Source organism: Vidua macroura, chromosome 22 (genome assembly GCF_024509145.1).
Source record: "Vidua macroura isolate BioBank_ID:100142 chromosome 22, ASM2450914v1, whole genome shotgun sequence".
Lineage (NCBI taxonomy): Eukaryota > Metazoa > Chordata > Aves > Passeriformes > Viduidae > Vidua > Vidua macroura.
This window is the reverse complement of record NC_071592.1, coordinates 6,813,048-6,824,406: the sequence shown is the minus strand read 5'-3', so window position 1 is coordinate 6,824,406 and position 11,359 is coordinate 6,813,048. Positions and strand designations below refer to the sequence as shown.

General features: G+C 53.3%; 1 long non-coding RNA gene across 2 annotated transcripts; it reads left to right on the top strand.

Annotated features, from left to right (window-relative positions):
• Nucleotides 1-446: 446 nt before the first annotated feature.
• LOC128817972 (uncharacterized) lies at nucleotides 447-4,051 on the top strand. 2 transcript variants are annotated; one of them, XR_008440349.1, is made up of 6 exons: nucleotides 447-546; nucleotides 983-1,228; nucleotides 1,441-1,650; nucleotides 1,757-1,928; nucleotides 2,292-2,379; nucleotides 3,276-4,051. It is a non-coding gene; the product is annotated as an uncharacterized LOC128817972 (long non-coding RNA). The 2 variants fall into 2 exon arrangements; XR_008440350.1 differs by lacking the exon at nucleotides 983-1,228.
• The last annotated feature ends 7,308 nt before the right edge of the window (nucleotides 4,052-11,359 follow it).

Sequence of the window (11,359 nt, the reverse complement as noted above, 5' to 3'; positions counted from 1 at the left end):
GCTGTACAATGCTCAGACAGGTTCTTTGCAGGCACAATTGTGTTCAGGAAAAGACTGCTGAGACTCAGCAAGTTCCCTGGGAACATAGGTGGGGGAGGCTTTGAATCTCCGGGTGCTTTTGTGGCTTGGAGTGCTTTGCTCTGCTCTTAAATCACAGCCCTTTCCTGCGTGGCCTGCCAGGGAAAAGCAGAGGCTGGGAGTTCCCCAGAAAAAGCAGTGTGGCAGAGGGGATGTGAAGAGCTGTGGCAAAATACCATGAGAGAGAGCAGGGAAATTCTCCTCCACAGCCCATGGCCACGAGGAAAAAATTAACCAAGAACAGACCTCCAGCAGTAACCCCTCTGGAGCATTAACGTTTCATCAGTATCAGTGAAGTCACAGAAGAGCCGAGAGGGAGATTTCCCATTGCACACCAAAGGAGAAACCAAGGCACAGGAGGGGGAAGGTCCCAACAGACATCCCTGGTGGACACTTTCCTGCCAGGAAGCCAAGCTGTGGCACCTTCCTGTGGCTCTTCTGCTGCTCTCCAGCCCCAGCTGCTGCCTGGTGGGTCAAGCTCCAAAGGTGATGCCCAGAGCAAGGAAACCTCCAATTAAATGGGGTGGCCAGGGCTCCAAACAGCCCTGGAATCATCACTTCTAAACCAGGGAGGTTTCCTGCTTTGAGGAGGCCAGACAGGTGTTTTTGCAAGCTTTAGACCAAATTATCTCCCCAAGTTTGCCAGAGCTCCTCGGTGAGGATTTTCAGGCTGAAGGGGAGGGTGAGGAAGGTCTGTGGAGCCCTCAAACCACACGAGGCTCTGGAGAACAGAGAGTGAGCCTGACTGCCCTAGGAACAGGCTCTGACAGGAGAACTGGAGAGCTCTGCCCTTGGCTGCTGCTGAGAGTGATACTCTTGTTTTCTGTTTGTTTTTTTTTTTTTTTTTTTTTTTTTTTTTTTTTTTTTTTTCCCCAACCTCTTAACCTGTTCTCTCACACTGCAGAGCCAGGAGCCTTTTGTTAACTATTTCCTGCTCTGGTTTCCATGGAAAACAGAAAATCACATGCACCATCTCCCAAGAGAGGACAGAAATGCCTCTGTCCTGGAAATCTCTCTGCCTTTAACAAATGAGGCCAAAGAGAAAAACCATCAAGATGCAAACCAGGGATTTCAAGTCTATCTGCTCAAGTGCCACAAACCCTTAATATTTTAGAATAATCAAGTACTAAAAAATTCCCAAGCTGTTTAGGTAAGTCCATACTGATGCATTCTTTCCCCTAAAAAGGGCAAAAAAGAGGCATTAAGGCTGTATATTGCTAAAGTGCTGGGGGGAAGTGTAATATATTGTGATTTAAAGCATTTGATCTTGCCTTTCCCTGGTGACACACTTCTAATTCTCATTATTTCTAAGCTTTGGGCCAAGGTCCCATCTGTTACACCAGTACCTTGTCTTTCCTGAAGTTTCAGCTCATTGCCCCAGGGCTTCTGTGTCTCCTGGGTAACACCGTCCACCAGCAGGAGACCTGGCAGCATCCAAAGCCCTGTAAGTGAGAGGTTCAGTGCCCAAAGCTGGGCTGAGATGTCCAGAAGAGGAGTGCCTGATTTCAGCTCTTTGCAGTGCTGTTTGAAGCCTGATTTCAGCACCTTGGAGTCTCAACTTCCATGAGATCTGTAAGTACCCCTGGGTTTATCTATCTGCTCACCCCCAGACAGCACAGAAGGGCAATTCAAACACCAGCAGCGTTTGCAAACCAGCATGTGTTCCTTTTCCCTGCAGGCACTCGCACCAGGCCTCCTCGCCCAGCTGGAAGCTAAAAGCAGCTTTGTTTCAGTGGCTTCAGCTGGGCAGCATTTGCCCCATGACATCTGAAGAACGGGGCTCAGCTGAGGTTCAAGGTGCAGGAGTGAGGAGGGATGTGAGGAAGGCCCCAAGTTGTGAGCAGCTGAGGGTGAGAAGAGGCCCTGTGAGGAGTGGGAGCTGCTGTTATTCCGTGTGGCAGCAGAGTGGCCAAACCTGAAATCCTGGAACCAGTGGGGGAAACCTCACCGGTTCGAGTGCTGAGCTCCCTTTTGCTGTCCCTGCCCATCCTTGGTGGCCCTTCCAGCGGTTGCTGTGTGTTCCTAAGTGACACAACCCACAGCTGTTAATACTTATAATTCCATTTTATGCTTTAGCCTTTCTGGCAGAGCAGCAAGGCTAGAGCTGGAGTAGAGTGAGACAGCAAATAAACAACATCTTTTTGCTGCCATGCAGAGATACCCATCTTTCAATATCAGATCTGTTAGTCTAATACCCTTTGTTTGTGTTGCAGAACAGGTTCTGTCTTGCACTCCCGCTACAGCCACATCAGATGGGCCATAAATCATGGAATAATACAGGCAGGAACTGGGACTTGTCTGGTAAATCACTTTCTGCTGGTGATATGCTGATCTCTGTGGGATGGGGGTGGATGAGATCCCTGGATTGAAGGCAGTGCTGTGCTATGACAGTTATACATGAGGGATGTTCATAGCAAACCCACGCTGCCATTTATTGTTTAGTCAGAAAATTTCCCCATGATTTATAAATATTTCACCTGAGAAGAACATTCACGCTAATTCCAAGCACACAGACAAGCTTCCCAGTGCCCAGGGATGATCAAAGAACAGCGGCTGGATGGATGCTGGGGCTCCAGGGGGACTCCAGAGCTGCAGCTCCTCCACAGTAAAGCCCATTAAAACAAACGGGAGTGCAGCTCACGCCTTTCCACGGGATCATTGCTAGGTGTTAATGTGCCCAGTCCTCCCCATTCCAGCTGAGCGGGGAGGTGACGATCCACGGAGCAGCTCGTGGCTGCTCCGTACGGAATCAGGAGAGGTGTAATCCTTCCAGCGCTGAAGAACAAATTCCAGGCTCACCTGTCCTGCCCAACTCTGTCCTCTCTCATAAGGTCAGGAAGCTCAGACTGCTGCGTTAATAAAACAAGCCCAATCCCATCACCCACTGCCGCCTTTATCTGTTCCAGACACCTCTTGCTGCCAACAGCCCCGTTCTATTTTTACGGAGCAAATGCTTTCACGGCTCCGCTTCCCTGTGCTGCCCACTTGATGTGTTGTTCACACCTCGTTTACTCTTCACACCCCTCAAGGACCTGGCGATCGGAAAGGATCCCTCCCCTGGAACGGGAGGACAAATAGGAACCAGAGTTGCTGTCAGCACTTGTGCCTCTGTGGGGGACAGGAGGGAAAAGGGCAAGGGGGGGTGTCTTTACTCCTTCAGCTGCTGTCCTGAGTATCCCTTCTCTCCTTGTAACCAGTTCGGAGTGGAAGCCGTCAAGAAGTGCATCCTCTCAGCCAGGGCCTGAATTAGCTGGAACTTTCCTGAAATTTCCATCCCAGCTGGAACTTTCCTGAAATTCTCCGTGCGGGAGCACAGCTTTCCACAAAGGGTCCAACATATCCACTGACAAATGCCCAACAACTGAGCACGTTTAAGACTCACAGTCCCAGATGAGCCATTTAATTATTGAACAAACTTTCCAGATGTGCTAAAGATTCTCTGTGTAATCACTGGGATCACGGGGGCCAGGCTGGGTCAGCTCATCCCAGAGTCTTTAGGGCTGCCATGCAGGAAACACATCCCAGTCCTTCAGCACTTGCTAAGGCTTCAGCAAGATGTGCTCCAAGTGTGGCTACTAAACCAAGTGTAGTCTTGGAAATATTCCCAAACCATCAATCTCAGTGACAATTAGGTAAGAAATATGAATCCGTTGTTATCAGTTCAGAGTTTTTCCAGTAACTTTCTACTTAATCTTTGGAATGTGCACTATTCAAAGAGAGAGGAACACAGATTTAATTGGGATGGGAGCAAATGCATAAGCCCAATATAATTTGACTTTAAGGAATGATCCCAGTATTTAAAACCTATCAGTTTTGCCCTCCACCTCAGTTATTAATAGCATAGGTGCAAAAGCAATCAGCCACTTCTCTTGGGATGACCCAAAGCTGCTGGGGTTGTGTGGGGATCTGGAAGGGTATCTGGGCACCTGCAGGTCAGAACATTGTGTGCAGATGCCCTGCTGAATGCAGCCTGGCTGTGAGCTCCCACTCTAAGAATAAACACTTCCTAAAAATAAACCTGTGCTCTCCTGGCTTTCTTTTTTCCTTTGTTTTCTTTCTTTGTTTGTTTTCTTTCTCTCTTTCCTTCTGCTCACCTAGCCAGCCATCGTCTCATCTGCACTTTGTATGGATCAAATATTCCAAAAATCCTCTCTCCAGCCTCCTAGCACACAAGGAAAAACTACAGCACTGTTAAGTTCACTTTCTAAAATCACAGATATGAAAATAAACCACTTTGGAGCCAGGCATGTGTTTTACAATCATTTACAAAGCCTGTAATTCCATCCTCATAACCATCAGCAGACTGTGTAAGGAGTGAATCACTGAATTGATTTGGATGAGGAAAAGGCAGCTTTTTCATGTCAGAATTACAGCAGGAAGAATTTAGAACTTATTTTCAATAGAAAAACAAATGAAATTGTTCAGAGACTTCAGAATACTCACAGGGAGGAGATGGACAGCTACAACACTAGCACAAAGTTCAACATCATAGAGCCTTTTCCTTATTGTCACTTCAAGTCAGGTGTTCCTCCATCCCTCAGTCTCCCTAAGAAGAACAGCAGTATTGGCACAAAGGGCATGAGAAATTTGCACGACTTTCATTTTTTGCATCCCCACTTCCCACTCTTCCTAAAGGAAAGTTCCAAGTCTAAGGGAAAGTTACCAATCCCCCACATGTCACAGATAATGGATTTGGTTCTCTCCTCTGTCATGGTGAGCAGGGCCAAAATCTTCCTCTGTGACTGAGTGGTCATTTTGGAAATCCAGCTGGATCTGCCTCAAGGGAACATGCTTTTCCCAAGCCATCAGAGCACGGATCTCACTCACAATTATTGAGTTCCTTTTGTACTCAGCCTTTCCTCTCCCTCATGCAGAGCAACATCAGTTTAAGTGTTGTCATCCCAGCTTTTCCCACAATCCAGCCCTTCCACATCAGCAGGGATGGGGGCAGCCTTTCTCAAATGTATTATTTCATTGAATGTTTCCAACCAGGCTACATTTTTCATGGTCTTTATTTGCATCAATCACACTAAAAGCTGATGTAGCATTATTTAATCTTTGACAGGGGGAGAATTAAGATACAGGTTTATTCACTTACAGAAAATGTCAGACTAGAATTAGATGATCACTTAAGGGATTGAACTTAACTACAACGAGCTGCTTTTTCAAGTAGAAAATGTTAATATCTTTGCCTTGGTTTTTCCCTGGGTTCTGGTGGCATGAAAATGGGATTTATTAGAACCTGGAGTAAGTTTGGGGTAAATTATCCTGTTCTTTTCTTCAATGCAAACAACTGATAGCTGAATATTCAGCACCAAACTGCACTAGTCTGGGTCTGGGAGCACTCTGGGTAGTGCACGCTCACACAGAGGAATTTTAAGGACTTGTGCCTGAGGGCAGGTGAGATTGGCTGTGCAGTCTGGGTCTGGTCTGGCTTCTGACAGTGCTGGGAGCTGATTTACAGAGCCAGGACAGCTCCTCTGCAGTTGAGGCTCCCCGCACACCGAGCACGCTGCTCTGAGCTGCTAGAAGGATAGAATGTAACACCAGGTACTCCAAGAGATCATTCCATGGACAGCCCAGGATGGAATGGAGTTGTCCCAGCACTTTGTCCTGGGGCCCAAGGAGGCCAATGGTATATCCAGGGAAGCACTGCGAGGAGCATTGCCAGCAGGGCAGGGAGGGATCCTGCCCCTGTGCCCAGCCCTGCAGGCACCTCTGGAGTGCTGTGTCCAGCTCTGGCTCCTCCTGGAGCGGGGCCACTGGAGGCTGCAGAGCTGAGCAAGGGCCTGGAGCATCTTGGTGCTCAGGAAAGGCTGAGGGAGCTGGGGCTGCTCAGCCTGGAGAGGAGTCCCAGCTGAGAGGGGCCTCAGCTGTGGGTGTCCTGGTGTCCCTGTTTTCCCTGTCTGACCATGTCTGTCCATGTGTGTCCATGTCTGTCCCTGGGTGTCCCTGTGTGCAGGAGGGCAGAGCATCCCCAGGCTCTGCTCCAGGCCCAGCAATGGCCCCAGAGCCCCGGGCAGGAGCTGAGCCCAGCAATTCCCCTGCACAGGAGGCGGAACCGCCCTGGGCAGTGCCCAGCCCTGAGCAGAGCCCAGGGAAGGTGTGGAGTCTCCTCACTGCAGATATTCCAGAACCAACTGGACACAATCCTGTGCCTTGCTTGTGCCCTGGGATGGTCCTGCTGGAGCAGGGAGCCAGGACCTGGTGACCCTCTGAGGTCCCTTCCAGCCTGACCCATCCTGGGATTTTGTGAAAATCTTCTCCTCTTAAAACACTTGCCTGGGTCAGGGGGCTCACTGCAATTATCACTAAATTAGCACCAATTAAATAGCTCAGCAGTGAACAAGCAGCTCTGTAGCCCTGCGCTGTGCTGAGTTCCCACTGATGAAACACCCAGGCACTGGTATTTCCTCTGCACCATTCAGTGCCCAAGCAGCACAAACAGCCCTGGGAGCTTAGAGCTGGGCTGGGGAACACCAGCAGCTCTCCAGGAACCCATCCCTTCATCTCCAACCAGGCCTGAGCCACTGCTGCCAACCTCCTGCACCTTGTCAGGAGCTCTGGTGGGGAGGGGGTTAACAAGCAGCCACACACATTTTCCTCCTCCCTAGCAGAGTTCCCCCAATCAAAGCAACAACCTGTTTTCCAGCATGGATCTCCTCTTCCCACTCCAGGGTCACAGATTGCCAGCCTTGTTTTAATGAGCTGTGTCCTGCAAATTTCACAGTCACTTCCAGTCTAATAAGGGAACCCACAGGGGTGGTGTTTTCAATTTGCTCCTCTTTCCTGGAGAGTTTGTGCCATACATCATACGGAGCAGCTCACAGCTGGTGCAAAGAGAAAAGAATTAGCTTGTATTCCCCACGCAGGGGTTTTATAATTCAATATTTATTAAGATTGGGGTCCTCTCATTTGAAAGGCCAAACAGTTTGTTTTACTATGTGTGGGATAGATTACGTTAATATAGTGAACAAGGCCTTCCAATAACTAATTTAGTGAGGGTGTTGAAAAGCCCTGCACATGATAGAAATATTATGAACAAGTAAGAATCCTTAATACTTTGTCTAACCAAGCCCTGTGCATACAAATTAAACATAATTGGAAACCCTGTTCCAACCATCAGACTAAGGGCTACTTTACAACTGAAATGACACCTAAATGTCTAATTTTAATTTTAAATTCACTCTATAAAAGCACAGCCTGATTGTTTTCCTCCCTTCGAAAGAAGATTTATGAAAAATGAGCAAAGCTAAGCTTTACTTAAATGTATATGAATGAACACAGCTTTCAGCTGAAGCTCATTGCAAAGCAGAACTCCTTGAATATTCATTAATTCTTCCAGACATCTGATATTCCTCTGTACACAGGGTATCACAATACTATTGCTCAGTAAATAATACCAGAGCCCCGTGAGAAATTCGGAGATCTGGTTTCAACTTTTAATCTAAAAGCAATGTGAAATATTCCATCATTTTGGAATATAAACTATATTAATATTCACATAGAAAATTTTGTATTAGAGCCACAGAACTGGAAAAACCCTCTAAGACCATCAAGTCCAACAGCAGCCACCTGGCAACAACAGCCCAGCATTGCCAAGGCCACCACTAAACCATGTCCTCAGGTGCCACAGAATGGGAATTCCACCCTCCACTCTCCCTGCCCTGGGCAGCTATGTCAGGGCTGGACAATCCTTTCAGTGAAGAAATTGTCCCCAGTATCCAGCTAAACCTCCCCTGGCCCAGCCTGAGGCTGTTCCCTCTCCTCCTGTCCCTGTTCCCTGGGAGCACAGCCCGACCCCCCGGCTGTCCCCTCCTGGCAGGAGCTGTGCAGAGCCACAAGGGCCCCCCTGAGCCTCTTTTGCTCCAGGCTGAGCCCCTTTCCAGCTCCCTCAGGAATTCTCCAGCCCCTTCCCAGCTCCATTCCCTGCCCTGGACACCCTCCAGCCCCTCAATGTCCTCCTCGTCAGAGGGGCCCAGGGCTGCCCCCAGTGCTGGAGGTGCCCCAGCAGTGCCAGCACAGGGGACAATCCCTGCCCAGGGCGTGTGGCCACCCCATGGCTGGCACAGCCCAGTGCCCTTGGCCTCTTGACCACCTGGGCTCGTGTCCAGCCACTGGCACAGCACCCTCAGGGCCTTTCCCAGCTTCCCAGCCCCTCTGCCCCAGGCTGCAGCTCCACGGGGTTGGTGTGACCCCAGTGCAGGAGCTGGCACCCGGCCTTGGTGGCCCTGCTGGATCCAGGGTCCAGCCCGTACCCATCCCTCTGCAGAGTCACCACCCTGCAGAACAGCCACAGCACAGCCAGAGCCACAGCCACAGCACAGCACAGCACAGCCACACACAGCCAGAGCCAGAGCCACAGCCAGAGCCACAGCACAGCCAGAGCCACAGCCACAGCCACAGCACAGCACAGCACAGCCACAGCACAGCCAGAGCCACAGCCACAGCCACAGCACAGCACAGCCACAGCACAGCCACAGCACAGCACAGGCACAGCACAGCACAGCCACACACAGCCAGAGCCAGAGCCACAGCCACAGCACAGCCAGAGCCAGAGCCACAGCCAGAGCCACAGCACAGCCACAGCCACAGCCGCAGCACAGCACAGCACAGCCACAGCACAGCCAGAGCCACAGCCACAGCCACAGCCACAGCACAGTCACAGCCACAGCACAGCCACAGCACAGCCACAGCCACAGCACAGCACAGCCACAGCACAGCACAGCCACACACAGCCAGAGCCAGAGCCACAGCCACAGCCACAGCACAGCACAGCCACACACAGCCAGAGCCAGAGCCACAGCCAGAGCCACAGCACAGCCAGAGCCAGAGCCACAGCCAGAGCCACAGCACAGCCACAGCCACAGCCACAGCACAGCACAGCACAGCCACAGCACAGCCAGAGCCACAGCCACAGCCACAGCACAGCACAGTCACAGCCACAGCACAGCCACAGCACAGCACAGCACAGCCACACACAGCCAAGGCCAGAGCCACAGCCAGAGCCACAGCACAGCCAGAGCCAGAGCCACAGCCAGAGCCACAGCACAGCCACAGCCACAGCACAGCCACAGCCACAGCACAGCACAGCCACACACAGCCAGAGCCACAGCCAGAGCCACAGACCAGCACAGCCACAGCACAGCCAGAGCCACAGCACAGCACAGCCACAGCACAGTCACAGCCACAGCCACAGCCACAGCACAGCACAGCCAGAGCCACAGCACAGCACAGCCACAGCCACAGCCACAGCCACAGCCACAGCACAGCCACAGCCACAGCACAGCACAGCCACACACAGCCAGAGCCAGAGCCACAGCCACAGCACAGCACAGCCACAGCACAGCCACAGCCACAGCCACAGCCACAGCCACAGCACAGCCACAGCCACAGCCACAGCACAGCACAGCCACAGCACAGCCACAACCACAGCCACAGCCACAGCCACAGCCACAGCCACAGCCACAGCACAGCCACAGCCACAGCCACAGCCACAGCCACAGCACAGCACAGCCACAGCACAGCCACAACCACAGCCACAGCCACAGCCACAGCCACAGCCACAGCACAGCCACAGCCACAGCCACAGCCACAGCCACAGCACAGCACAGCCACAGCACAGCACAGCCACAGCACAGCCACAGCCACAGCACAGCCACAGCACAGCCACAGCACAGCACAGCCAGAGCACAGCACAGCCAGAGCCACAGCACAGCACAGCCACAGCACAGCCACAGCCACAGCCACAGCACAGCCACAGCACAGCACAGCACAGCCAGAGCCACAGCACAGCCACAGCACAGCCACAGCACAGCCACAGCCACAGCACAGCCACAGCACAGCCACAGCACAGCCACAGCCACAGCCACAGCACAGCCACAGCACAGCCACAGCACAGCCACAGCCACAGCACAGCCACAGGCACGGCACAGCACAGCCACAGCCACAGCACAGCCACAGCACAGCCACAGCCACAGCCAGAGCACAGCACAGCACAGCCAGAGCCACAGCACAGCCACAGCCACAGCCACAGCCACAGCACAGCACAGCCACAGCACAGCACAGCCACAGCCACAGCACAGCCACAGCACAGCCACAGCCACAGCCACAGCACAGCCACAGCCACAGCCACAGGCACGGCACAGCACAGCCACAGCACAGCCACAGCCACAGCCACAGCCACAGCCACAGCCTCAGCACAGCCACAGCCACAGCCACAGCCACAGCACAGCCACAGCACAGCCACAGCCACAGCACAGCCACAGCACAGCCACAGCCACAGCACAGCCACAGCCACAGCCACAGCACAGCCACAGCACAGCCACAGCACAGCCACAGCCACAGCCACAGCACAGCCACAGCACAGCCACAGCACAGCACAGCCACAGCCACAGCACAGCCACAGCACAGCCACAGCACAGCACAGCCACAGCCACAGCACAGCCACAGCCACAGCACAGCCACAGCACAGCCACAGCACAGCACAGCCACAGCCACAGCACAGCCACAGCACAGCCACAGCCACAGCACAGCCACAGCCACAGCCACAGCACAGCCACAGCACAGCCACAGCACAGCCACAGCACAGCCACAGCCACAGCACAGCCACAGGCACGGCACAGCACAGCCACAGCCACAGCACAGCCACAGCACAGCCACAGCCACAGCCAGAGCACAGCACAGCACAGCCAGAGCCACAGCACAGCCACAGCCACAGCCACAGCCACAGCACAGCACAGCCACAGCACAGCACAGCCACAGCCACAGCACAGCCACAGCACAGCCACAGCCACAGCCACAGCACAGCCACAGCCACAGCCACAGGCACGGCACAGCACAGCCACAGCACAGCCACAGCCACAGCCACAGCCACAGCCACAGCCTCAGCACAGCCACAGCCACAGCCACAGCCACAGCACAGCCACAGCACAGCCACAGGCACGGCACAGCCACAGCCACAGCCACAGCCACAGCCACAGCACAGCCACAGCACAGCCACAGCCACAGCCAGAGCCACAGCACAGCCACAGCCACAGCCACAGCACAGCCACAGCACAGCCACAGCCACAGCACAGCCACAGCCACAGCACAGCCACAGCACAGCCACAGCTACAGCACAGCCACAGCCACAGCCACAGCACAGCCACAGCCACAGCACAGCACAGCCACAGCCACAGCCACAGCACAGCCAGAGCCACAGCACAGCCACAGCACAGCCACAGCCACAGCACAGCCACAGCACAGCCACAGCACAGCCACAGCCACAGCCACAGCACAG